The sequence below is a fragment of the Seriola lalandi genome, unplaced genomic scaffold (genome assembly GCF_002814215.2).
Source record: "Seriola lalandi dorsalis isolate HSWRI2012SDOR001 ecotype SW California unplaced genomic scaffold, Sedor1 jcf7180001989555, whole genome shotgun sequence".
NCBI lineage: Eukaryota > Metazoa > Chordata > Actinopteri > Carangiformes > Carangidae > Seriola > Seriola lalandi.
In genome coordinates, this window is record NW_019460221.1 from 1 (window position 1) to 550 (window position 550).

The window sequence follows — 550 nt, forward strand, 5'->3', positions numbered from 1 at the left end:
CCTCGTTAGTATAGTGGACAGTATCTCCGCCTGTCACGCGGAAGACCGGGGTTCGATTCCCCGACGGGGAGTAGTTTTCTATTTCTGGTTTAGGGTCTGATTGTTATTAGTTTTAAAAAAGTTGCTTGATACCGCAGCAAATGAAAAATACTCCCCGTCGGGGAATCGAACCCCGGTCTTCCGCGTGACAGGCGGAGATACTATCCACTATACTAACGAGGAAGCCGAAAAAGCATGTGTGACGTACTCAGAGAGTCAGTGGTTTCTCACCGGGACTACACAAGAATTAAATCTACCTGTTTCACCTGCAGTGACGTACATTTCCTGCATCGGTGTTTCAGATTGGTGACATAAAGTAAGTAGGAATTATTGATATTTAAATGTGGTTAAAAGACTTTTTTGTAACAGAAGTCAAGTGTACGTACACAAATTCTTCTTGTAATATTATGACTTTTTTTTTTTTTTTTTTTTTTTTTTTTTTTTTTAAATATGATGATTTAATTCTCAAAATTAGGGATTTATTTTTGTAATATTAGATCTTTATTCTTGC

The 550-nt window shown here is 37.5% G+C and overlaps 1 non-coding gene across 1 annotated transcript; it reads right to left on the reverse strand.

The window, feature by feature from the left end:
- Positions 1-150: 150 nt before the first annotated feature.
- Positions 151-222, reverse strand: trnad-guc (transfer RNA aspartic acid (anticodon GUC)). The gene has a single exon. It is a non-coding gene; the product is annotated as a tRNA-Asp (tRNA).
- Positions 223-550: the final 328 nt, after the last annotated feature.